This window comes from Ciconia boyciana, chromosome 10 (genome assembly GCF_034638445.1).
Source record: "Ciconia boyciana chromosome 10, ASM3463844v1, whole genome shotgun sequence".
Lineage (NCBI taxonomy): Eukaryota > Metazoa > Chordata > Aves > Ciconiiformes > Ciconiidae > Ciconia > Ciconia boyciana.
In genome coordinates, this window is record NC_132943.1 from 17,320,979 (window position 1) to 17,348,147 (window position 27,169).

The window sequence follows — 27,169 nt, forward strand, 5'->3', positions numbered from 1 at the left end:
ACTCTTTCTTTGCGTTCATAAGAATTGATTATTTTTAGTCTGAACATTGTAACTGAGTATATCTGCTACCTAAGACCTTTCACTTCTGCTGTACTAACAGGACAGAAAGGGAACTGGGTCCCAGTTATGCACGTAGTATTTGCATAACTCAACAGTTAACATATACCCTTGTATCTGCTAAGCTTCATGCACTAGACATGAAATTCCACAATCACTTCTCCATCGCATGGTGTGACACATAGGAGGCATTTCCTGGGCTGCCAACCAACCATCACCATATCACCTCCTGGGAAAGCAGATTCTTCCTCTGGAAAAGTCCAGTTGCACTGGAAAGCCCAGTGCCACCTGAAGGCATCAAATTTACTGCTCAATGTACAACTCACCTACTTGGCACATGGAGAGGAGGTGTACATATGTCAATAGGTAACTGGAAATGTGGCAGATTAGAGCCCAAAGCAGAGAGGCAGTAGACTGCCACTAAAAGTAGTAATTTACCCTCAGTGCCACTAGTGTGGGCAGGCCTACCGCAATTTAATAACTCTAAGGAGAGATCCAGGCAGACTGCAGGAGCAGTGATTTCCCCAGCCTGGCGAGTGGCCCAGACACTTGTTTGGATGCCCTTTCACCAGGACACTGTTGTTTGGATGCCCTTTCCAAAAGCATCATGAGAACTTCCACACCCACCAGTGGGAACAAGCACTGCCATTCTGACTGAAAGCAAGCTTCTTGAGATAAACACAAGACCTAACATCACACTGGGGACCAGAGGCAAGTGGGAGATACCTCCTTAACTCAGTAACACTGCTCCAGGCAGTCTGTTGGGTCTGGACTGGAAGGGTCCCCAGGCAGCAGGCAGACCCATTGTGGTGACACTGGGATCACTTCCAACAATTGCTCTTCTTTCTACCCTCCCTGAAGCCTGGAGCTGTTCTCTGCTTAGTCTTCTCCCTCACTAAATCCTTCGGTGTTGTCTTGAGGACTTCTGAGTCTTGAGGACTCTTTAGTCCTTGGCACAGTTTGGTCAGCTGGACATCCCTTTCCTGACTCTTCACAAACCAGAGAGAAGAGGACAAGAAAGGCTTTGGGGACCTGACACAAAATGATATGAGTGCGTTAAACTAAATCAGCTAGTAAGGGATTCGTGTCTCACAGACAACATCACAAACAGCATGCAAAGATACGGGATTGGACATCTTTCAGTCCCCATCTCAGAGGCCTATCCCACCCACTGCTCCTGGGTGGCAGCAATGACAGCATGTTCTCAGACTGCCAGGATGAGAAACTGTGCATTTACACTGAGGGAGGAACGTGTGATCGAGGAGTGTGGCTTGGCCAGAAATCCAGAGGCAGAGATCCTCTTCAAGACTTGGCACGTCTGGTCAGGCAGGACACGTCCTGGCTTTAGAGCAGTTCTGTTATTCGGGACCCTGGTCCCAGTGTTAGCAAGGTAGGAGCTCATGAAAGTAGCAATGGGAACAGTTACAGGAAGCTGCTCAAACTTATAAACTTCCAGTAAGTTTCAGGCTGAGCTTTGGATCAATTCTTATTCCTTCCAGATTGCTTCACTCATTCCTCTTGGGTACTCTTGATCAAATCACAAAAATGCTGAGCAGATTCTTACAACATACTTTCTAATAAGCCCTTTAGGAAAGTAGAGTTGACAGCACCTTACAATTTTTTCTTCTTTCTTCTTTTTTTAAAACTAGCTCCACAGCCTCTGCCAAATGCAAGGATGCCAAGTATGATCAGGCTGTGGATGGCACCATTCGTTTTTGTCAATCCTCTTCATGCTAGATGAGCAGACAGGACATATGGGCCTATCCTTAACAAAGTGTACACAAGAAATAAACAGGAGATTTCTGCAAATCAGTAAACTTCCAAGTGCAAGATTAACCCAAGGACTGCCAGATGCAGAGAGGAGCCGCTATAAGTTGGGAAAGTTAAGAAATGTTCTTTTACCTCCAATTCCTGTAAATACATCCTGGAAGGGGATATGGTGGAGAGGAGAGGTCTCCAAGACCATACTGCACTGTACTTCATCTCCATGGACCAGGGTCTGGCAAACCAGCATCTCAGACAGAGTGTGTTTAGCCTCTCAAACACAGCCTGCACCTTATCCTTATGTCTTGAGGTTAGTCTGGTCATCTGGACCATCTGGAGTGTACCCTGACTTCCCACAAACCTCCTACGATTTCAGAGGTGAAAAGCAGAACTGTGAGTCCATGTTTGGGAAAACCTGCCTCTCTGGTGAATGGAGAGAGAAGCTTAATCTGCTTAGCTTAATGAAGAGAAGGTGAAGACGTGACGCGACTGCAACCTGTTAAGTACTATCACTGGGAAAAGGCTTTTAACAGCGGAGGGCTTTTTAATCCAGTAGACAGGCAGAATGAGATCCAGTGGATGGAAGATGAACACAGGCAGATACAGTCTAGAAATAAAGTGCTTTTTTTTTTTGAAACAGTGAAAGTAATTAGCCGTTAAAGAACCTTTGGAGAGATGCACTAGGTCCCCCAGCTCCCGAAGTCTTAAACAAAACCTGGTTATGTTTGAAATGATAGGTGACACTGGGCCTGAAATGAGGGGAACTTGCTAGAATTTCACACCACAGAGAAACCAGGATAGCTAGTTTATAAAAGACCCACTTAAAAAAAATCCATGCATTTACCTTTGCTTCCTAAAGGCTTCTGAATGTCTGTTTAATAATTGTTACCTTCCAGCCATGAGTTGTGCATCATGTGGTTACACACATTCTCCACAGGAGAACGTTAATCAGGCTCTTAATCACTTCCACATACTCCTCCTCTCCTGCTTCAATTTTCAAGGGCCCTACGGTAACCGTGACCTCTGCTCCAAGCCTATACATGACCAGAATAACCTGCCTCCTCTTGCAGCCCACCCCCATGCTCTCTTCTCACACTGTTTTCTCCTCGCATCTCTTGGGTGCAGACGTTCCCTGCCTCTCCCTTGGATCCGCTCAGAGGCTGCAAATGCATCTCAACCCAGCCAGAACATCTGGCTCCCACTTTGGAATGTGTTTCTCCCCCTTTTCATGCTTGCTGGGGCATGAGGAGGATCTCTCTGCTGCTCAGGCTCACGCTGAGTCCCAGATGCCTCTCCAGCCCCCACCTGGAAGCAGTTGTTCTGGCCAAGCTGCTACACTCTGAATAAATGAAAAAGTTCCCACAAGCAAAATGGTCTTGCTGGCATCCATCTGGTGACCAAAGGGCCACACGCGCGCTGTCGAGAGAATTGACATTCTCTCCTAGTTACTGCAGTCGTGGCAATGACATGTCCCACGGGCATTTTCCATTCTCGTTGGCACACTGAGCACCTGCCGGAGACCTTCTTGTCCAAACCCTTTGAGACACTTCGGCAGTAATGCATGCAGAAATGCATGCATCAGTTGCTGCCCTGCCCCAGCTTTCCTAGTGATTGCCAATGGTCTGTCCAGTTTTCTAGCTCAAACTCCAGGACATCCACAGAATCTGAGCACAGAAGCATTTAAACCAGTGCTCAGTCACACCTGAAGTATCAACCTTTGGCCAGAACCACAGTCTTTTGGATTATCCCAGCACACGCTTTGGCCAGCGTGTATATATCAGATACATCCCATCATTTCAGCAGCTTCATACACTGCTGAATTTCATTCTTCCATCTGTTGTGCGCAGTCAGGGCTACCTCACCTCTGCTCTCTCATCACTGCCATCTCTATAGTGTTGCATCTCCCCCCATCATGACTTTCCTCATCTCATCACATATCACAGAGTCCCACCAGGTTTTGCTCTTCCCCTTTTTAGCATCATTTGTAATGGGAATGGGACTTATGAGACCATGTTCCTGGCAACATGTGGGTCTGTGTATACTACCCAATAACTCATTTTTAAGTCATTGGCCACGTTCAGACAAATTTGGCAAGGATTGGAGGGCTCCAAAATAATAAATTTGCTTATGTTTCTTGAAAATAGGGGAATGTATAGAAGAGAGAAACCTTATTAAAAACCACCAATGTAGAAAAAAAAATGGACTAAGTTATATTCCTTATTAGACTCTGGAGTGGAGTATGCACACAAGATGGAGAGAACACAAAGAGAAATGTCAGAAATGCTCTGGTATCCTGGAAATTGCTTCAGTTCACATGATTAAGCACCAGAGAATTTGACTGCAAGGCACAGAGGAAAGCAGTCTTGATCAGCCTTGATCCACCCTTTTCTTCAAGACCTCCAATGAAGACCCAGGGCCTTTTGCTCCTGGAAACCACGGAGCTAGGACCAGAGTGCGAGCACTGGAGACAATGTTTGCTGAGGCTGTTGCTGGAGGATCCTCCCATCTTGAAGACATTTAACTCGCAGGAAGAGTACATTTTCCAGGTTCCTCTGGAGTTCCCCCTCCACCTGCAAAGCAGATATTTCACCCTAGGTGACTGGGTGGTGTGCTGAGGAGTAGAGAAGGCAGAGAATTCACCAAAAGAGAGACTGGGAGTTTTTCCTCTGCAGCGATCCCGTAGGTGTTTGGAGGTTTTACCACATGAGGAAAGCCTGTCTGCCAACACCAGAGGGAAATCCAGGGACTGGGGATTCCTGCCTTGTGCAAAGCCACTCCAGCAGGACAGCGCTCGCAGGGCAGAGCTGGAGAGCTGAACAAGGGGTCCAGCAAGAGCTAATACAGCCACTGGGACTTACAAGTCATCCCAACGGGGCCACTGCTCTGACACTAGATCAGGTGTGACTGTACCATGCCCCCAGCCTGACCGGGATGCCGAGAGCACTCAGTGCTCCGAGACACGCAGCTCCCACTGCGTGCAAACATGCTCTGCACAGCTTGGACAGCCACTGGGGTCCTGTTCCTTCATAATGACCTGGCGTTACCTGTGGCTGTGACATGGCTTCTGGCCACACGCTGGCCCCGCTTGGGGCTGATCCTTGGACTCCTCCTTGGATTCATCCAGATGCCCAGTAATTCCCTTGTCTTGGCTGCTCCTGGCATGCCACTCTCTGTGCTGTCATGCTTTCCCAATGCTGCCCAAGGGGTTTTCAGCCACGCTAGGATTTAATCTGTGCAAATCCGGGGCATGCCACACAGAAAAGCAGGGCCAAAGGCTCAGCAGGTGACGTCCTCGGAGGACGGAGAGGAAACTAAGCAGGTGCGAGGGCAAGAAAAGGCAAGCGCTGGGCATCACTGCATGAACCCCATTTCTTCTGCCTCCTGCCCTCAGCACGACAAATAATGCTGACAAATAATGCACAACAGCTTTATCCTGTCCCTGGACTCCAACACCAATACTCCCATCCTGTGCTTGAGCAGCCCCAGCCTGGATACTGCAATGCCCTCATGTCCCTATCCTTCAGACGAGCTTTCCCTGGGGACCATCAAATCTGCTTGTCCTGATGCTGACACCTATTAGCAGCATGGCTCGGGCACTGCTGGGATATAAACACGGGGGGGACTGCATCGGCAGTCAAAGCCACTGTGTGGGAGGGGTTGGTGTGCGAGGCTGCATCGATGTGCATTTTGCTGGCACACGCAAACTTGCTCTGCCCGTGCAGACAGCAGCTGAGCTCCAGGCCTGCTGTGTGAACCAGAAAGCACCCAGCTGCCTTTAGCTCTGCTGAAAACCTATATTCCCTCCTATTGAAGACTGACACTATCTCCAGATACAGCCAGAGCCTTTTCCTCAGCCTGCAGAGACCGCAGCTATACCTGGGAGAGGCACTGGTGTACACCCCTGTACGTGGAGCCACCAGAAAGAGACTCAGAGTCACTGCAGCAGCGAGAAAGCGGCACTGCTTGATCCCCAGGGCCTTTGAACTCCTTTGTCAATCTCTGCTTTGCGCCCTTCCGCTCCGAGAAAGAGCATCAAAAGGTGGAGACTGCTACGTAGGAAAAGGAGGAGGAATGGCTGGTAAGCAGAGAGCGCTGAGGCTCCCAGCAGCAGTGGGAGGAACGGGAGGAGAGGGGTGTGCTGGGGAGGTAAACAGGAATGACTTTCAAAGGGAAACTGGCAGGGTATTGTGCATGATTTTCCAGTTCGTCCTACCTACCCAGGCTCCCTGTTCGTTCAGTGACACTTACAGAAGCCTCCTGGAAACACTTTTTTGTACCGGCTGCTGCTGCCTTCCATGTTTTCCAGGGCCATCGCAGCTGTGGTGGGAACAGGAGGGGAGGAGAGCCACAACCACGTCACGTTGCTGGGGCCATGCTCAGTGTCCCAGGCAGGAGGAGTGGGGACAGGGAGCTCTCTTTTAGCTTCCGCAGTGAAACTCCAGCTGGCTGTATTTCCCATTACACCGTTGTTCTGAAATGCCAGGCTGCACATACGAATTTGCTACTGTGGGGTTACTCCTCCAGAAGAGGTTGTTACATAAATGCATTTATTTTAATGAGAAAACAAGAGTATGGAATGATTTTTTCTGAAACCCAGGGAGATACAGAAGCTTGTCAAAGAGGGAGAAGGCATGAGGATGACATGAATGAGTGCTAGCCATCCCCAGTTGCTGCTGGGTTTGGGACCCAAGTGCTGGGCTATGCCTGCTTTTTCAGACCAGGAGCAGGACCTTTAGGGTGGGATGGTCCACCTGGGCCCCAGCTATGGTTCTTTAAGACACCTTAGCGTAACCAGCTGCAAAAGAACCAGGTGCCGTCAAAAAACAGGCATGAATGCACTTGGGGGCATCCACGCTCATTTGAAGACAATAGTTTGGATAAAGCCCCAGGACACAATGAAGAGTCCACTTAATGCCAAGGAGATTATGGTCTATTGGACAATGAGGCTCATTAAAGGGAAGGGCTGGCAAGCTAGAGAGAGTGAAAAACTACATTTCCTGAAGCTGAACTTCCTAAACAGACCAATATCTAAAGGCAGCATGTTCTCCTTTGACAGCCCTTATAGGCTGGGATGTGAAGTAGAGGATGCGGGTGAGTCATTATAACCTTTTTTTCCCCTTAGCAGATAAGGAAACTGAGGCACAGGCAGCCAATTAAATGGAGATAATCAGTGCATTTCTGAGAGCTAATGTGGAGACCTGGAAACTTCTCTTCCAGGCCATAAACATCTGTAGTTAATGACAAAATGTTAATTACTGGCAATCAGCTAATGAGGGTAAAAGCTGAACTAATTTTCTGCTGCCTGAAATGCTACTCTAGACCGTGTTTTGCCCATCAGCTGAACTGCTATTTAAAAAGAGGATGAAAAGGAAAAGGAAAAAAAAGCATTTTGGCACCTCACTCTGCCTCCCCTGCCAGACCAGATTAGTGCGGGGGGAAATTCTCTGGTGCAGACAAGCCCTAGTTCATTTTCCAGTGTCAGGCAGTGAATCAGCTATGAGCCGAATACCGGGCTCAGGGGCCTGGCTGCCCAGTCCTGCCTCCCACCGAGATCAGCTCAAATGACTTCATGCAAAGGTGGAAATCCTGGTTCTTCCTTATGCTGGGTAGAGACTCTGAGCAACTCTGCTCTCCATAGAGGGACAGAGACAATTTGCTGCCCCTCTTTTTGCCCATCTAGGGGCTCAGCCCCACTCAGCTACGGCATGGGGCAGGTCTAAATCACCCCCTCTTGCATGTTGAAGCAGCAGCTAGAGATGACACTCCTGGAGCAGTAAGCCAGCACGTATTGCTGCTGTGCATGAGTAACCAGCGGCTATTCTGGAGGAGGCTGTGTGCTACCGCTGGGCAGAATGATTCATCTGTATGTCATGGACACGGTGGTGATAGCCCTGTAACAAAAGGCAGAGCCATGGGGTAATTTGTCATTATGGACTGGGACTGATCAGCCTGGGTGGTCACATCTCCGATGCATGCAACAAAACCTCTCCATGGCACCGAGGAGGGAAAGACACCAAGTTGGAGTCAGTGAGGATCTGGCCCTAGTGGGGACACTGAATCAGCATATTGTACAAAGTGGTTTTGGGGTTATGGAGATGTTTAATAAAGTCTTCCACAGTGAGCTAGGGGTTGGAGATTAGCCATCAGTGTTGCCTATGGCACAGGAAAAACAACTTTGACTGGCACTGTGCTTTACCCTGCCCTGGCACAGCAGGTTCACGGTAGCTCCATGCTCTGGGACTAGAAATGCCAGGCTGAATCTCAAGCAGGATGAGCAGCTAAATGTCCCTTATCCTCTGACCCAGTTGCCAGGGGCAGCTACCTCTGAAAATTGCTACCTCCCAAATTCACTTTTAAATCTGGTATTTCAGATCAGTCCCAAGCCCTCACTTACAGCCCACATCCCCAAGGGTTAGTCTGTGGCCCCTTTCCTACCCACACATCAAACCAGGTTTCTCATGCAGCACATCCAGGCTGCTCTCCTCCGAGCCCTTCTCCGCACCCTCGGGGAGCCGAGGCCGGCACTCAAGTGGCTGCTGCACCTCTAAACCCAGTGGGTGCCCTCAGGCACTAATGCCAACAGATGTGTTTTCTGCCCAGCTACCAGCTGAAGAAAAACCCTCCTGCTTAGACCGATTCCCAGCGTTTTGATAAAGCTCACTCCTTTCCAGACTCACCTCCTCACTGCCACGATGCTGGCTGTCAATCAAGTTCTACTGCTGGTGCAATTAATTCCATCTCCCTTTGCAGCCCCAGTTCACCGCATGCAGGGAGAGCTATCACATTTCATGCTCTAAAGGGCTTAACACCCCTCTACACACACGTACAGCCCGCATACTAGCAGGGTGGCTGGCAGGGTGATTTGAAAACGGCTGAAGGAATGGGAAATAAGTGAGTTTCCTCATAGACAAGGGCACCCTAAATCAGATTTAGGGGGTGAAAGGACACAGCAAATGCGAGCTGCTCCTGTGCAGTGTGACACGCACTCGCCGTAACACACATAAGCCTCTTACCCAGGTCGAGGCTGCGTCCACCCCGCAGACCCTGTGGGTGATGGTTACCTGAGCTCTGCATTTGCTCACTCGGGCCATTTGTAACTTGTTTTCTGAGCCAGCAGCTGCTGCAGCATCCCAGCAGTCCTTTCCCTGACTAAAAGCTACCTGCCTTGCAAAGGGGCCAGGTGGAGAGGTGGCGGGGGGCCACAAAGCAGAAGACAGCAAGTATGTTTAGTGTTTAGCTCTGCAGAGAGCGTCCCTCACCTTGGCACTAAGGCTGGGGGTCCAGCTGTGCACGCTGAGCCAGAGTGGGAGGGATATGTCCCACCACACAGCATTTCCAGGGACAGCTGTGCCAGCCCTGAGCTCGGGGAGCTATGGTGAGCTCAGGGATGGCTCTGCTGCCAGCAGGTCCCCGTGGCTGGCTCGGCTGCTCGGTACGAGGTTTTCGCCTCATCTGCAAGGGACTTGGCGGCTTTGGGGAGGCAGCACAGAATGACTGGTAGAAAATGCATTTAATAAAAATGTGGAGCCATTTTCCATGTGCTTTCATCCAAGGCTATCCAGGTGCCGTGAGATCTTTAATACGCTAAGCATCCTAGTTCCTATCAGAGCTAGCTACTCTCATTTGTATTTCATATACAGGGGAAAATGAGGCACAAGTAGGGTGAAGGGAGCAGCTGCAGACTGCAGGGAGATGGGATGTGCCAGGGACACTGGCTCTCCGGCAACCAAACTCGCCCTATTAAGCAGCTCCAGAAGCTGGGAAATGCCCCTTTACTCTGGCAAGGGGATCTCCATATAGCTACCGGCATTTTGTAAGCCAAGCCAGTGAGGACACAGGGAGACAGAGCAGAGAGGCAGGACCGGGGCTGGGCAACCTGTGCTGGGGCCGTGCATAGGATGGAGAACAGGGCAAGGGGGTGGCAGAGCTGCCTGTCAACGTGTCCCATCCCTGGCTGCTTGGAGTCCCCACTCAAAGCCAGGCTAACCCACCACCCAGGGTGCCTGGAGACACGATGCTCAGACATCACCCATGCGCTGCAGAGGGACAGCCCTGGCCAGGGCCCGGCAAGCAGCAGGCAGCTGGGAAGGAACAGGGAAAATAATATTTGAGGGAAAAAAAAATCACTTTGGGCCACTGTGGAGATGGCTACACCAGAAGTGAAAATCACAGGTGTTTTCTTACACCCCATGAATATGTGCAGAGCTCACCAGAAGGGTGGGTGATGGGTTTCTCTGCACCCAGCACTCCCTTGGGGGGGCTTAAAGGGGGAGACCAGTTTGCTGCAGAGCCCAGGACTGGGAGCCAGCACTGCCCTGACACCAAAACCCAATTCCTCTTCAGCTTCTTCAAGACTCTTTCAGCCAGCTCCAAAGCTCCCCAAATTCAGCACATTTCCCAGCAATGCCACCATCCTCCAGGCTGATGCCACAGAAAAATACTTCTGGACTACTGCTGCCAACGAGCTCCCCAGGTGACTATAGCAGGAAAATCCTACGGGTCACTTTAGCTTATGATATTCAGGCTGCATTTTACAAATGTGGTCTCTCCAGTTCAGCTCGGCGAGAGCAAACGAGCTGCGTGACTGGCGTGCAGGGGTTGCTGCACCTCTCACTTCCCCTGCGTTAGCACAACATGGCTGGTGCGCCCAACGCTGCAAGATCAAGTCGATAACTACTATTGTTATTATATTTATTAATCAATAATAATACCTTTATTTCCTCTTATGGGGCTTCCCAGCACATCCTTTCTTATTTATCCTCTGTCTTATTTACATCCCGAGCTTGCAATTAGATCTGGGTGAGTGGCTGCTGGCACTGACCCGGCTGCTGAAACCCAGCCGTGCTTTGGTAGACAAGTCCCTTTCAGGGCAGGGACAATTCGACAGACTTTTATCAGCCTGCCCATGAGGAGAGAGCCTCACAGACCCAGGGCCAAAACCATCAGCTCCTCTAGGCAGCTCTGTCTGAGCTGAAAGGGCTGTAAGTACCTAACGTCCCTCCAGGGAGACACAGAGACATCTGCTGCAGCTGTAAAAATGTATTAAATGAGGCAAGGTTAATAGTGGCTATCTCGGGCATGTGCGCGTGTGTCTCCTTTTTTCGTACTGTCTGAGGGCTGTGTAATTGTCGATGCCTTTACCTTGACAGCCTCCCCAGGGAGAAGGGACAGCACAGTGTCCCCAGCACCCAGGCGGGAGCTGGTGTGTGGGCAGAGACTCGCTGGACGACACACGGGAGGTCTCTGGCGGAGCAGGGATTTACACCATGGGCTTCCAAGTGCCAGGCGAGAGGTTTCGTCTCGGCACTGTCCTTCCTTCCTTTAACCAGCCTGTATGCCCCTCCCTAGCTTCACATTCATCCTCTTTCTAACGAAACCTGTTGGTCCTACCCTGCCTGGCAGCACCCCTTCAAAAACCACAGCAAATTCCTGAGCTAAGCCACATTTGAGCAGTGAGAAGTGACCTCGCCCAAGAGAGCTCTTGCTCTCGGAGAGAACAAAACTCGTTCTGCCTAATTGCTCCTGGCAGCGCGCTCTGCCGTAGCGAAGGTGGGACCACGGTGGCAGGGAAAGGCAGCGCTACTCCTTTGCAGTGAGCCTCAAAATCCATCCTTTTGTGCTAAAAGCACAATGCGAGGCTGGGCTCCCTCCTTCAAGTCGCTCGTGCTGCGGAGAGCAGCGCCTGCTCTGAGCCAAAATCCGCTTGCACGCATACCCAGCTCTGAGCGCTGGGAGGAGGCTTGTCTCACTTTATTTTTAATTTTATGAAAAGCCTAAAATACATCACAAGTGAGAATTTACATCATGGAAAGGCTTTTTCATAGACCCTTTGGACTCTTTGTTTCATGCACCCAGCGGGCTTTGCAATAGTTAATTTTGCCTCCCAGCTCCCAGGAGGGAGGGAGGGATGGAAGGATGGAGGGAGGTGTTACTATTTGCGGTTTGCAAATAGGGTGGCGAGGTGGATGGCTGAGAAATGAAGTCTGTGGCCTGACAGTGCTTCTCAAAAGCATTAAACACACTTTCTTCCTTCTCACCCGCTGGCACAGTGACATTTCACACTTCTGCTTGGGTCTGGCTCTCCGGAGACCTCATAGCCGTTCCCTAATGCCTCTCCTTTCACAGTGGCTTGAGCGAGAGTTGAAGCCCATGCCAAAATCAGGAAAAAGGTTCTGCTGCAAACCTGCTGTCTGGTACCAAACCCCACGTGGAGGCTGGGAAAGCTGCCCCTATCCAGGCACAGACAGGCTGGTTGTGGCACCTGATCCAATGTAGATAATGTAGGAGAATGGGAGGGAAATTTTAGAAGAGGAAATTAATAGCAATTTAAAGGAACATGAATCAACTATTCCACACTTTAGAGCTTATTGTGGAGGCTGAAGGCCTGACTTTGGTTAAATAAAAGACTTTGTGGACACAAAACCAAATGGATCTCAAGTAGCCTAGACTTGCAGGCAGGCTAGGAATCGGTCGAGATTTCCTGGCCATCCCCAGTGCAGTGATGCTCAGGGTCTGTCCCCAGCAAGAGCAGGGAGGGAAGAAACTCTCTGTCCGCTGGTGCTGGGTACGCTCAGGAGATATGGGGGTTGCCCATGATGGCCAGACCTGGCCAGGTGAGCCCATGCTGCCTTTCCAGAGCCATCCTCTTTGCCCAGCTCCTCTGCTGGGGCAGGCTGCATTTTGGCATTGCTTTCTCCCTTGGCAGAACAGGACCAGATTTAAAACCTTTCACCTGCTGCCTTGAAGGAGAAAATAAGCAGCATTTCAAAGCATGTTTCAGGTGACCACACTCAAGCCTTTTGGTAGCTGAACCTCACAGACAGAAACCAGCATGCACAGGCAAACAGGGAAGGTATTCTCCCTTGAAAGAAGGTGCTGCAGTGAGGCAGGGATAATCTCTTTTCTTTCTTTCTTTGAACGTCACAAATGAACACCATTAAGCAGCGACTGAGCAGACGGCACTGAAAACAAACACCAAATTAAGCACGCCCACTCTACAGGGAGAGGTTTTGCCTGCCTTCTCCTCCCACGCTCCTGCCAGGGAGGAAGGTGAAGATGAAGGGGGGGACCTGGGAGGACCATTTCTGGAGGCTGGCCTGGGAGAGCTGCTGGGAGAGGGTGATGCAGGAGAGGGTGATGTGCAGGTGATGGGGATGTGCCAGAGGGAAAGAGCCCTGTGTGAGGACAGTCACAAGTGTGATGAGTTGTCAGTACTGAGCTTGGAAGGGCTCTGGGAAACGGGGGTGTAAGAGGGGTGCTTCCAAGTGTGACTCACTGGGGATGGAGGACTGGGATGGCCCAGCAAGGACTGGGGGATAATAATGAGGGTAAAGGGCTTTATCAACTGGGGAGCAGGGGTCTGATGTTACACTGGAGGGACCTGGGATAACCTGCAGTAAACCAGGTTGGTGAAAGAAGTGCTTTCTCATTCCTGGCTGCTTTTCCCTCCTTGCTCCCTGACAGAGAAAGGGCAGCAGCAGTGCTGGGATGGGCATGGGCACAGAGTTTGTCCATGTGCTCCAGAGTCCTATAAGCAAGACAGGCTTGGAGGAAATTACTTCCATCTCTGCTGGGAGGGAGAGGATTGGGAGAGAGAGGCACCAAACCCAGCCTCATGCTCAGCAGAAGGTGTTCTCACCATGGGAGCTAAGCGGACCTCGGAGTGTGGCTCCATCACCAGTCCCACTCTGCTGCCATCCCCGAGGAGGACAGAAGGGACCTTCAATCCAGGTCTGAGCACCAGGTCTGAGGGAGAGAGGAGGGAAAAGGCAGGAGAGCCATGCTTGGAAACAAGGAGAAAAGTGAGTAGCATGGAGTCAGCTGGGAGCCATGGGGTGGAGAGAAGCAGGATGATACGGGAGGTTGGGGGTTATGCAGGGGATAGGGCAGGGGCCATGTTAGAGGTACAGATAAGGCAGGTGGTGGGCATACAGCAAGTCTGTCCAGTCCTTCCCAGCTCCAATTTTCACTGTTTCTACATTAATTTAATCTTAAAAGTGAAGCAGGTGAAGGCTGGCAGCAGCAACCCCACTGACATGAGTGGGAAGCCAGGCACAGGCACCTCCTAGGCACCAGTGATGTACTGACTGCTGCCACCAGTTCGAGAGGCCACGGCTTTGCTGTGCTCATTAGGGCAGGCTCTCATGCTGGGCCAGCTCAAGCATTTAAAGGTCAGTAAGACAGAAGTCGGGACACCACTGAGATGGCTGCAGGCGCATTCGCATCTGAAGGCAGGAACGTGGGTGGGCGCACATCTCTGTGTGTGTAAAAATCTCCCCACCACTACCCTTCTCCAGAACAAGAAGTCTAAATCCTATGAGCAGTGACATTGCAAACACTTCTCAGTCCCCTCACCCTGTGGTTTTCATAGGGTTGCAGGATTTAGGTTGGGAAAGGTCTCTGGATTTCTTCAGTCCAACCTCCTGCTCACACCAGGGCTAGCTTCAAGGTTGCTCAGGGCTTCATTTAGCTGAACCTTGAAGATCTCTGAGGACTGACACCTTACCATATCTCTGGGCCCTTGTCTCAGGGCTGCACCGCTCTCACTGTGAAAGTTTGTTTACGTATATCCAACAAGCATTTCCCTTGCAGCAACTTGTGCCACTGCCTCTTGCCCTTCGCTGTGCCCCTCTGGCTTTGCAGTCTCTATAATCTAACTTTAGGTAGCAGAAGGCAGCAGATTTCCCCTTTCATCTTCTCATTGCCAGGCTGAACAAGTCCAACTCCCTCCGCCTCTCGTCACTCATCATGGGCTCCTGCTCCTTGACCATTTTAGCAGCCCCACCATGGACTGGCCCCAGGCTGTCAATCTCTTTTGTACTGGGGGGGTCTTTGGGCACCAAGACACAAATCTCTGAAATCAAAGGCTGCAAACACCTCATACACAGCCATAGTATAGCTCTTCTTCCCAGGTTGGCCAGAAGACATTGCATCCCTGATCTGACAACAACTTCAGTGTCACTTGGGAAAAACTGAAAAGTATATGAGAACAAAAATGGCATGGCTCCATGCCTAAAAGTGCCACTGTTTTTTTTTTTCCTTTTACAGAGGTAAAAGGGACTCCCTCCTGGGACAGATATTCAGGTGTCAGGCCATGTAGAGAGCTTGTTTCCTTGAAGAGCTGAGCCCAAAGTATGCCTTATCTCACTGGGCTGAATTTAGAATAATCCCCTCGAAATTGCTGTGGCGTATCTTCAAATGCCTTATACTTCATTGTTGCTAGAACGGAGTTGCTAAAGTCTTGGTATCAGGATGCAATTCCATGCACAGTTCACGCCTAAGTCTGTGCTGCCGTCTTCCCATTCCCATTGCCCTCCCAGGTGTGCTGCCCTGCCCCTTCACCAGTGCTGTGCTGGTGACTAAGTGGTCCAATCAGGGAATTGATCCAACTGAAAGCTAATCAAAATTTTTAAAAAGTTGATTCTTGTTGGATCAAGCCCCTGGCTGCATGGTCACTAGTGCTAGAGCTCGGAAAGGGTGGAAATGCAGAGCTGAGGTTGCTGCTTATTATAGCTGCATGGGCTTAGATTGGCTCAGCTTGCTCATGAACACACACCACCAAGAGACCGGAAAGTCATCCCTGTGCTGAGGAAAGGTCTGTAGATTAGACTTTGCCTTCTTTCAGTGACACCCACCTCCTTTCCTTCAACTTCAGTGACACCTTTTTTTTTGCCCTTGGTAATGTCCCTGCTGCTCCAGCTCAATTGCTGAGCAGCGAGACACCGTCCTGGGAGGACACAGTTTCTGAACTGACTTTAGCCTGACTTTGCTCACCGTGGACATTTTGCCTTCCAGCATTGCATGTCTTGTTCCACGCAGCCTTTCCCCAGAGCAACTCGTTTGTGCCAGCCCAGCCCAGCCATCCCCACTCCTCATGCAGCCCTGTCACCTCTCTGAAGCCCCCAGCAAGGCGTCAGTCTTCATTAGCAGAGGAGTGTGGGTTTTTGCTGATATAATTTCCCAAGTAGTCTGGCTGCATATACAGACCTAGCAGAGCACTCCAGGACTTCCCTCAGTCTTGCGAGCTGGGGGCCTCGTGCTGGCATCCCTCACCTCAGCTGGGGTAAGGGCTCCCTGAGGTCTGTCCTCCCGAGGGTTTTCTCTCAGGACAGATGCACAGAAATATCTATCTCCATCCTCCGATCTGGCCCAGCTCCCTCTCTAAAGGGGATCTCTGACCTAGAAGTTTCAAGGAGATCTAACTCTTCTTTATTATAAATATCTGGACATGTCAGTGTCAGAGGGAGATGCATCCCTCTTAATCCTTCCCAAAAGTATTAACTAGACAAATCAGGAAGAAATTAGTTAAGCAAAAGAAAAAAACAGGCTGAATACCTGGGAAAATGTCTTGACACTGAAACACCTTATTATAATCTCTTAGGAACTTGGGGGAGGCTGTGGTACTCCTGGCATTTCAAAACAAGTGTGGAAAAGCAACAGAGAAAGCAATGGGAGCGATGTGTTGGTGCTGGAAGGTACGAACTAGAAAGGAAACAACAAGCCTTCGATATCTGTGACACTGCTAGAAGAAGGATAGATTCAGCCAGCTCAGATTTTGAAAAATCCCAATAATGTAAATTCCTTAAGTATGAGCCAAGCCTATGAATAAGATAAATCTCTTAGTCATTTTGCCAGTGATATCCTTCTAATGTCATCCTTCCTCAACGATGCTGCTCAGAGTGAAACACTTTGCATAAATGGGTTTGCTGCTCAGAGCAATCACTCATGCCTCCCACTCCGACCCCAGGATGAGAGAAGTCCCCTGGATTAAGGCTGTTGCTATTTTGAGTCCAGGGTGAACCAGCTAAGCAAGGGCTCAAGGGAACTTTCAAGCAATTGCAAGAGAGAGAGAAAAAGAGAAGGGGCGGCAAAGAGGAGGCCACCACCATCTTAGGGAAGAGCGTGTCCCACACTGGTGTTGAACTGTACTTAAAGTGCTTTACAAACAGAAAAGACCCAATAACACGGAATTATCAACATACGCACAGGAAGGTAACAGTAACACAAAGGCAAACTAAGCCAACTTTTTCTTAAAAAATAAAAATTACATTGAACTGACAGTGCTGTTTCTAGAGATGCTGAGTGCCTTGTTCCCCAGCAGACATCTCTGTCTGCTGAGTAGGCCCAGCAGCTTGAAATTCAGAGCCAAGGTCTGCTGAGCTGTCCCTCCCAAAACAGAGATTGGAAACGACCTGCTCAAGGTTAAAAAGTGAGCTGGAACCAGAGACAGATCCCCTGAGCTCCAATGCCCCAGAAGCGTGGTGGAGCCATTGATACCCAAACAAGGAGAGCCTCAACACCAGCTCAGATTTCAGACAGACTTCAGGTCACTTCATGGAGGTGAAAAGATCATTCTGGATGCCAAAAAGAGAAAAACCATGCCTGTTCATCCAAATTACACCTAAGACCACCAAAACCCATTTGCCTTTTGCTTACTGTTCCCTTGTAGCACATACACACCCGAGAACTGTTCTCAGTGCTATTTAGGTAGCATATACTGCAATAACGTATGTAACCCCTTAAAATACAAGAGCTTTCCTTATAATCCATGCTCGTGTAAACCCCGACAAATATTTCATACATTCTTATCACACCAACAGGAAATAGTTTTAATGTCTCTGACAGACACATGAATTTTCAGAAGTGCCTGTCACACATTTACTACGTCAGTCCCCAAGAATTGCTCCCTCCCACTATTTCTCTGTGGACACCCTCTCTGCCGATGCTCTCCCCTCCCCATGGGAGAGTTTCCAGCAGCAATTCCAGCTGGATACTGGAAAAGGTAAAATAATGACTCCTCGGAAGCCAGAGGAGTTTTGTGTTAGCATCATCAGACTGGACTTTCAGTATTTTGCCAGGAGAACAGTGTCCTCATGCAGTTTCTGCCTAGGTTTGCAGAACAGCTTCTCTGGGCTTTGGTTAATTAAAATACAGTATGTCTCACACAACTTTTGAACTCTATTTCTGTAAAAGATAGGTGAGGTTGCAGGCTGTCCGTCACATTCTGCATGTCCCCCGTGCCAAGACTATAGTTTTCTATTTGACTGTAAATCATCCATTTTAATTAGATGTAAGACAATTATTGGGTTTTAGTGAGTCATTTTTCTCTCAGTAATTAGTAGCTGTCAGTTCAACTCAGCCCAGTGCTGGTGTAACCCTGTGACTTCAAGGCTGTGTTTAAAATCTCTTTTCTCCCACACAGCAGCTCATCATAAACAATATCGCTTTTCCTGCCTTGTCCACTGGAGCTGCGTTGCGCTGTGATTATCTTGAAAACTCCCAGCCAGGCCAGCAACAAGGAACGCTTGCTGTCTGAGCACAGAAGGGATTGCCCGACAGGATAACTTGGCCAAGAAAAGGCAGCTCACCTCCTTGACCCCATTTCATTGCTATATGCTTCAAATCCTGGCTGCGTCTGTCTCGCTATAAAAATGTCAGACTGTCTCTAACACTTATTTTTGCTCACGCTTCAGCGTGGCCTTACTTGGCAACTTCTCCCATCTGTTTACTACTCTTCAATGTTGTGCGTGCATTTCCAAATTGCTGGTTACTTATAATAATGTGAATACTCAGCATTTGCAGAGCACCTAGCTTTGAAGTGTTTTAGGTGTTTTACAGTTGAGCAAGGATCCCTTACAGCTTTCCTAGGAGGAAGTGAAGATTTCTAGTCCTGCTTTATGGTGGGATGAAAGGGCCCTACATACCACTACAGGTGAATCCATATCCAGACGGACTATATGTAGATGTAGCAGCTATATGTGCACTGGGTATGTGTGTTCCCATATAATCGATGGTCTAGTCAATGCTGACAGTGGAGCCCCAGGAGTGAGTCAGCTGAGCAAATGTAGGTGTCTAGCTCTCCAGCTCCACTGACTGTATTGACTAGGGGCATGATTACCTACCTCGAGATGTTTTCCGCTAAGAAATCATTGTGTGGGCATGAGTCAAGCTCTTGATTTTTCACTGCCTAGACACCTAGTCCACATGCAGACACCTACGTTGCAACACTCACATTGAGGTGTCTGCAATCTGGAGCTGCATCCTGCCTCGGTGATGTGCCCAGGATCACGGCTTGTTTACAAAGCTCGGAGGAGAAGCTGAGATCCTTGGGTTGCTGCTAACCGTCCTTTGTCTGCTTGAACTGGAAGAGGAACCTCCACTAGTCAAGCTGTCACCGTGGGGGAACTACTCTAAATGTGTCCTCTTAGAGCTAGTAAGAAACCCTCCACCCGGATTGGGACCCGTTTGTTATCCAGTGACTGAGCTGCCACCTTGACTCTAAAACCTGGGGTTTGCTAATACTGATCTCTAGGGTAACTCTCATCTGAGACGACTGTGTTTGCAGCTCAGTTCCCCACATCCTTCAGCCTACCTTTTCTTCTCTAGCAGAAAGGCAAACCCTGGCTCCGCAGAAAGCAGAGGTGCCTCTCTTCAAGTACTCATGGGGGCAGGCCATGTGGTTTTCCTCCATATCACAGTGTGGTGTTTGCTTAAAGATCTTCTCACCTAGGATACTGCCCTGACTGAGAAGTTTTCTTTTCCACTTGTATTGTCCAGCAAGGACTCACTACTGTTTCACAGCCACAGCCCTGACATCCCCATGACAGAAAGTGCTCAAGCCTAAACAAGGCTAAGTTCTTAACCATCATCATGTCTTGGATTTTTCTAGGTCAGCCTGCTTTCATGACCTGGTGAACCTCATAGCTGACCACCCAGATGGAAAGAACTTTTTCAGTGGGTGGACACAGAGCACTAGTATGGGGATTGAAAAAACAAAAGACACATAGGCCTGATCCGTGGGCCACTGTGATTCAGCCCAGTCGTGATACACTGCAAATCACCACGCTGCACTGGACATGCCACCCACATGCTACTGGGACAACCAGCCAAAGTGCTGAATCTATGAGTACAAACGTACCAGTAACAGTGGAGAGTAGTCACCTTCCAAAGGGCCGCTTTCTGCACAGGAACAGCCCTGGCTGAGGGAGCTCCTGGTTGGTGTGTTGTGTTTCCAGCCCTGCAGTGAGCTCAGCAAAGACCTCCAGGAAAGTGCCTTGCAGCAGCCTGAAACTGCTGCATCTGCTGAACAGCCCAGATGTGCACCATGGCACCAAGCTGCCCTCTGCAGGAAAAGCTGACCCACAAGTGACCACTTAATCTCCTCTATCCAGTTTGGCTCAGCCATGTGGCATCTGCCTTCCACCACACTGCCGCAAATAAGCGCACAGCAAGTCCCTGCCTAATAGTGAATGCTGGGATCAGTGTATGATGGCTGGGTGCTGCTTGGAAATCACGCTGATCCTTGAAAGACAGAGGGGTCAGGGAGTGTGTTAGTGGGAACCCAGGTCCCTGACCTCCATGGTCCTCCAACCATCTCCGGAGGGTGGTGGAAAGCCCCGGAGGGTGTGCAGTCCAGGAGTGGAGTAATGCACTGAAGATAGCTACCTCCGATGCCACTGTGCACATATCAGGAGGGAAGAAAAACAGCTCAAGGCAATGTAGACACAATGACTTAAAAGGAAACAGATTAAAGACAGACACGTGAGTGCAGCTGTGTCCCAGCAGTTATGCCATACGCATCTATAGGTAGATAGATATCTGGCAAAAATCCCTCCCTCCCGACAGGATATAAATCGTGGGAAGGGCTATTATTCATCCTGTGGCCCACCTGTTACATCTAAAGCTGTGTCAGAGGGTTACCAAACTGTTGACTAGGAGGACTCGTGGGTTTTATCTCACCTCGGGGAACCAAATACCATAGGGCAGTCAGAGAAAGGGGACTCACGAGGTGTATATTTGTCCCAGACACGGTTAAGGCAGGCCGAATTGCAGGGATCTGGATGGTTTTCCCAATCTCCATGTGTTCCTACAGCTTCTTTGTGACTCATCAGTGTCTCCAGCATACAAATAGCTAAGTGCTTTAGGGGCATTTACCTAGGGGTAGAGACCTTGGCCAGTGCTGATGGCTGGTAAGTGTATGAAAATGCAAAACAGCTGTCAGTGGAAGTCAGTTTTGAACTCCAGGTTGTTTCATTTCCAGCTGAGCAAATTTTCTCTTATTTTACAGGATACAGAGAGAACATACTCTCTTGTGCCTAAGCACCACTCCTTGTCTCTGCAATACAACAGAACAAATAGCCTAATCAGGCCAAAATGCAGAGCATGCTGAAAAACTGGGAACATTCAGGATGTAGTTAGAGAAGGTGAAAACCTCCCCTGTAGACTGGGAGGGCTGGTATTGCTGCTCTGATCACAGTGCTCAGGGGCAGAGGATTATCTGGTGAGAAAAGACAGAGAGTTACATTCCCTCATTGGAGAGACATCACCTGGAGAGGGATGAAGTTATAAATCCTACGGAAGGAGATACACAAGTGGGGAAAGGCAGAGCTGAGAGTGATGCAAAGAAGCAAGGAGCAGATGAACGTCATTGGGCTCTTTTGGTGGCGGTGGGATCGCCTGCAGGAGCGAACAAATGAGGCTCTATCAGGTGCAACACAACCTTGTGCTGATCAGAGAAGCAGAGAACATGTTTTCCAGCTTCTTCTCTCCCAAGATCATCCCCCTGCACCTTCTGTTTCATCAGAGAAACCCGATCTCAGTGGTCTCTTCACATCCATTACAGGAAAAAATAACTGAATCCAACCCAAACAGAAAACAGAGCCATGCTATGGTAGCAAAACTCCTGCCAGCTTCCGAGGAGATGGCAACATTTGCCCCGTATGTTTCTGATCCTCCTAAACACGCACACAGCAGCTCAGTTACATGCACGCACACATTTGCATGCCTTGTGTTTGCAAATAATCTCTGATGTGGAGCCTCTCAGACTGCTCTGTGGAAATCCGTAAGCCTGTAGCCATCTCTGCATTCCCTTTGGCTTACCATGACAATAACAACATCTGAAGAGTCCCAGCAGCTTAGTTCGCTTTCCACTGACAGATGCACTTTTGCTGCCTCTGATTGAAGTTCCTCCTCTCGTTGAGTTGCACAGATTTATTTCTGATATTCTCCCCACCATGCATGCTCACTTAGCCGGTCTACAATCACTCCCCCGATCACCTGGCTCCCCACTCCAGTTGGGTTTGCTATAGCGATCAAGTGACACATGGGGTTCTACAGGCTTGGGGAAGAGGTGCTGCCATCAGCCAACTACCAAAGATGCTGATTCAAGCTTTCAGGCTGTCCTAGGCAGCTCTACATCAAACTCCTCCATGCCTGTACTGCCTGAAGGGCAAACGCCATCATTTGACTGGGTGTGACTGCCCTGTTGTGAAGTGTCCTTGGAAGAGGCCGACTGAAAAAACAAACTCTGGACTGTGATCAGTGGAGAAGACTCCAAAACTTTTCCTATGCGGTTCCTTGGTTTTCCTCAATGTATAGCTGTTTAAAATTCTCTAGTACTGCATTCAAACATGCTAGGCTCAGCCTCTGCTGGCAGATGAATCTTTTTCTTGTCTTTTTTTAAACAGAATGGAGAACAAAACCAACAGCAAACCCAGAAGTTCTCAGAGCAATAGAGCCAAACAAAGTGTAGGTTCCCTCTGATTTGTACCTGTGAGTAAGGTGACTTCTTCGACGTCTAGTAGAGGTGGACCTCTTAAGACAGTTCCCCTCCATGGCACCACAAATCAAATGTGGGGGTACGCCCCACTTGGCTACATATTTTCATGCAACTCATAAAAGCTTAAAAATTCTGCAGCTTTTATTTATCAAAGGTGGCTGAATTTGGCAAAGAAGTTTAAATGTCACTGAGTGTATCTCATGGACTTATAAACAGAACTTACATGGGTAAGTAATGTTGCTTAGAAAAGCAAGCTAGAAAGGGAGAAAAGAATATTTTTCATTTTTATTAAAATACATCTTGGGACAGGTTTTGAACAGCTTTCCAGGCAAATTTATAGAAGGCAGAAAGCAAAAATAGCCTGCAGAAGGGAGAATGACTGTGAGCTTCCAGAAAGCAGCAATTGTAACAGAATGCTTTTGTTTGTTATAAAGAGACTAATGGCTGTTTTGGTAGTCATTAGACAACGTATAATAAATTTCTGCTATACTGCATATTTTTAAGGATTCCTAATTTTTCAAAATCTGCTTTTGCAAAGTTGAAAACCTTAGTTACAGATCTCTTTTTGCTTATCCTTCTGTTCAATTTAAACAGAGATAGTTCTTGCTTAATCAAGCTTTTCTACAACCAGTATTTCTATGTAAGACTCAGATTTGAAATAGTATCGCCTCTTGGAGATTTAGTGATTATTGGATCAAGAAGTGTCTCAGCTATGACAAACAGAAATATCTGAGCCTTTGCTATTATTAGCAATGTTTGTTCTCCTTCTTCAATCTGTGGCTAGGCGGCTATTGTCCCTTGGTATTTATCTGACTACCATTACAAAAATCTCAGCCTCTGTCCAAATCCACCCTAGGGAGCTACAGCAGACATTTAATCCTATCTTTTGTACAGCTCCTCCTAAAATCACTTTAAAGGCTAAGGGGACATCTTATTGCTGTCTTCAGCCACCTCATGGAAAGGTACAGCAAAGAGAGGACAACCAGGTGATCAGGCCCAGTCAGCATGGGTTTATGAAAGGCAGGTTAGTCAAGCAGGTCCTTCTTGACTAACCTGATCTCCTCCTATGACAAGGTGACCCACTTAGTGGATGAGGGAAAGGCTGTGGGTGTTGTCTAGCTAGACTTTAGTAAAGCCTTTGACACCGTTTCCCACAGCATTCTCCTGGAGAAACTGGCTGCTCATGGCTTGTATGGGCGTATGCTTCACTGGGTAAAAAAATGGCTGGATGGCCAGGCCCAAAGAGTGGTGGTGAATAGAGTTAAATCCAGTTGGTCGGTCACACGTGGTGTTCCCCAGGGCTCTGTGCTTGGCCCAGTTCTGTTTTATATCTTTATCAATGATCTGGACGAGGGGATCGAGTGCACCCTCAGTAAGTTTGCAAATGACACCAAGTTGTGCGGGAGTGTTGATCTGCTTGAGGATAGGAAAGCTCAGCAGAGGGTCCTGGACAGGCTGGATCGATGGGCCGAGGTCAACTGTATGAGGTTTAACAAGGCTCAGTGCTGGGTCTTGCACTTGGGCCACAGCAACCCCATGCAACGCTACAGGCTTGGGGAAGAGTGGCTGGAAAGCTGCCTGGCAGAGAAGGACCTGGGGGTGTTGGTCGACAGCCAGCTGAATATGATCCGGCAGCATGCCCAGGTGGCCAAGAAGGCCAATAGCATCCTGGCTTGTAGCAGAAATAGTGTGGCCAGCAGGACTAGGGAAGTGATCGTGCCCCTGTACTCGGCACTGGTGAGGCTGCACCATGAATACCGTGTTCAGTTTTGGGCCCCTCACTACAAGAGAGACATTGAGGTGCTGGAGCGTGTCCAGAGAAGGGCAACGAAGATGGGGAAGGGTCTGGAGCACAAGTCTGATGAGGAGCGGCTGAGGGAACTGGGGTTGTTTAGCCTGGAGAAAAGGAGGCTGAGGGGAGACCTTATCGCTCTCTACACCTACCTGAAAGGAGGTTGTAGAGAGGTGGGGGTCGGTCTCTTCTCCCAAGTAACAAGCGACAGGACAAGAGGGAACAGCCTCAAGTTGTGCCAGGGGAGGTTTAGATTGGATATGAGGAACCATTTCTTCACCGAAGGGGTTGTCAAGCATTGGAACAGGCTGCCCAGGGAAGTGGTTGAGTCCCCACTCCATGAGGTATTTAAAAGATGTGTAGATGTGGTGCTTAGGTCCATGGTTTAGTGGTGGACTTGGCGGTGCTAGGTTAACGGTTGGACTTGATGATCTTACAGGTCTTTCCCAGCCTAAATGATTCTATGATTCTATAAGACTCCGACTCTTATCGAAAGTGCATGGTTATAAGACAAGAGGCAACAGACATGATTTAGAACACAAGAAATTCTGATTAGAAATCAGAAAAAAAAATATTTCACCATGAAGGCTGTCAAATATTGGACCAGGGATCTAGAGAAGTGAGTGGAATAACCATCCTCAGAGATACCCAGCTCTCAGCTGGACAAGGCCCAGAGCAACCTGATCTAGTTGGCTCTGCTTGAGTAGAGGGTTGGACAAGATGACCTCCAGAGATCCCTGCATCCTAAGTTATTCTGGGGTTGTGTGAGTTTGTTTGACCTGAGATATAACACTCAGAATTGCCACCTTCCCCTGTCATTTGCATCATATGCCTGAGCACACCTCCAAAGATATGAAGCTCTTGTCTGGCAACACCAAGAAAAAGGTAAGAGAAGAAATCTCTTGAATAGCTGCAGGATGGGAAGGCCAGGAGCTCTCCTGCAGATTTTCGCATGTCTGCAAGAAGTGCAAGAAATAAATCCATGAGGACTGGGAAAGAGAAAGCCAATGGCAGCTGGGCCAGGTCATGGCAGCTTAGCAAGCTGGATTTTCAGTAGGAGTCCTCACTGTAGGCTATGGGGGCTGTAGAAATGTTTTTCTTAGAAATGATGTAGCCATCCTGCCTATGAAGAAAATTTTCCAAACGTGGGTTAAATGTAGGTGACAGCACTTCTGCTTTCATATGTCAGAGGAGGCTGTGAACTGGTTTTTGCTAACTAGCTGAATCCCATGCATGTATTCCCAGACTGAAAGTTTCTTGCTTTTAATCTGATGTGGAATAAAACTGTCTTCAAATGCAGAACTTTTTTCCATGGGGGAAATCTCCTCTGCCAGCCAGCCCAAGAGTTTCTGAAGCTGGTTTCTAAGGATGCACACAGTACATGGTCCTTTCTGTGACAGGAAAGACAAAAGTTCATATGCAAAGACAGTTTCAGCTCCCTGTTTCCCCAGATTTTCTCCTTGGACACTGCAACAATTCCCCATTGTTGGAGATTTTAAAATCAAGATGGGATATTTCTTCTCCGGTCCTTGCACAGCTATTAACCTTCAAGCAGGAATTTCATTGAGGGAACTTATTTCACTGCTATTATAGAGAGGTTCAGACTAGACTAGCCCAATAACCCCCTCTGGCCCTAAATCTTGTAAGAATTCACCTCTCTTCAACGTTAAGGAAATGTTGGTTTTTATGTCCTGAAATGTGAACTCTTTAGGGCAAGAAAAGCCTTTGCTTCACTTCTTGATGCAATGCTTGGCATACTGACATCCTCTAAAGGTTACCACAGTATTAAAATAAAGAATGGTCTAGAGGCCAGAAGCACCCATAACTTTACTTCTGCCTCTTGTGCAAACCCTCTCTTTAATTACTGAACTGCTATTTCTCTCTGATATAATATTTTATTATTACCTACTTTTCTTGAATGCTCATCTGATCCATCTTAATGTTCTTTTAATATCACTTGGGATGGGATAATAATCTGCTTGTACTTCTCCAGCACCTTTAATCCTGACAGGTCCTAGTGTGCTTAACAAGGAGAAAAGGAGAGGGGAAGTGCTTCATTCATCAGACAGGGCAAGGTCATGCAGGGTATCAGACAGGCTGAGAAGAAGACCTGACACAACTAAAAGTGCTGGGGTATTTGGAGGGGCACGTTTAGCCCATGGCCCTGTACTTGCAGAAAGTGCAAACCATCCTTTGAGCTTTAGTTCACTGCCAGGGTAGGTACTGAAGTGACGCGGGTGAAGTGTCAGCAGGATTCCTGCGTGCCAATGCCATATGTTATGTCTTCATCAGACCCATCCACAGGGCTTTCCTGGCTTTCCCAAAGACTGGGAACTGGAGTAAAAAACTGGACAGGATCTACCTGGGTAAAGACAGGGAACAGTGATGGGAGGGGAGTTCTCAGGGGAACCACTTCTTCCATCAAAATACCAGTCAAAGAAAATGATCTTCACATCTTGGTTTTAACTGAAGCAGGGCAATGTCTGTACTGAGAAGGTGGAGAAGAAGGGATCACAGAAATGAAGGGAAGAAATGAGGATCTGAGCAAGTGCCTGTGCAACCTGAAAGAAAGCAAACAAAGATCTGGGCACAACATCAATACATAGTTGGGAAGTAAGAGGAAAGAAGCTCAGGTTGAGGGTAGGGTTAATGCCTGAGTGGCAGTGCTAGCACAAGAGGAAGGCTGAAAAAAGATGGACATCGAGGAAACTGCTGGATACAAGAAATCTGAGCTGGCTGATGCCAGAGCATTCAATAACAGATGTCCAGGAGACAGAAAGCGATCTGGGGCTGGACTGAAAGAAATCAAGCCTGCAAAGCCAGTCTTAAGGGCTGACATAATGGAGGAAGTGGACAAGCTGGAGAAAGATGGAAAGCACAAGGAGAAAGGAACTTTGTACCCCATTAGGTGACTGTGGAGGAAATGTGAGCCACCCCATCAACGATAAAGTGATTGGAGAAGCAGAAGAGAAATGGGTGGTGGGGGCAACATTTCAGGC

At 48.6% G+C, this 27,169-nt stretch overlaps 1 protein-coding gene and 1 long non-coding RNA gene across 5 annotated transcripts in view; one reads left to right on the forward strand and one right to left on the reverse strand.

Annotated features, from left to right (window-relative positions):
- MARCHF4 (membrane associated ring-CH-type finger 4) overlaps positions 1–27,169 on the reverse strand; it is a 108,168-nt gene that overhangs the window by 69,929 nt on the left and 11,070 nt on the right. The window lies entirely within an intron of this gene.
- LOC140657452 (uncharacterized) lies at positions 4,221–10,454 on the forward strand. The gene is made up of 3 exons (XR_012044330.1): positions 4,221–5,899; positions 6,128–6,912; positions 10,165–10,454. It is a non-coding gene; the product is annotated as an uncharacterized lncRNA (long non-coding RNA).